This window comes from Egretta garzetta, unplaced genomic scaffold (assembly GCF_000687185.1).
Source record: "Egretta garzetta isolate BGI_Z169 unplaced genomic scaffold, ASM68718v1 scaffold1342, whole genome shotgun sequence".
Taxonomy (NCBI): Eukaryota; Metazoa; Chordata; class Aves; order Pelecaniformes; family Ardeidae; genus Egretta; species Egretta garzetta.
In genome coordinates this window covers 47,505-47,911 of record NW_009258913.1, presented here as the reverse complement: position 1 = coordinate 47,911, position 407 = coordinate 47,505, and positions in this window count along the sequence as shown.

Sequence of the window (407 nt, the reverse complement as noted above, 5' to 3'; positions counted from 1 at the left end):
GGTCCCCATCCATCCCTGCAGTGTCCTCGTGTCCCCCCTGGGACCCCTGTCCCCCTCTGTCACCCCTGCGTCCCTTCAGAAGACCCTGAGGTCCCTTGGGGTTCCCCTGTGGCCCCCCCTTTCCCCATGGCTCTTGCCCATTTCCCCACCCTTCTCCCGTCCCCCTCTTTGTCCCCTCCTTGTCCCTTGGGGTCCCTGTCTTCCTCATGTCCCCTCCCTGTCCCTCAGGGTCCCCCTGGGGTTCCCATCGGAGGCACCGATGTGCCCCTTCCTTGTCCCTTGGGGTCCCCCTGGGGTCCCTGTCCTCCCCACGGTGTCCCCTCCCTGTCCCTCAGGGTCTCTCTGAGGTCCCCTTCCTGTCCCTCGGGGTCCCCCTGATGTCCCCCTCCCCCCTCTCGCCGGCTCCT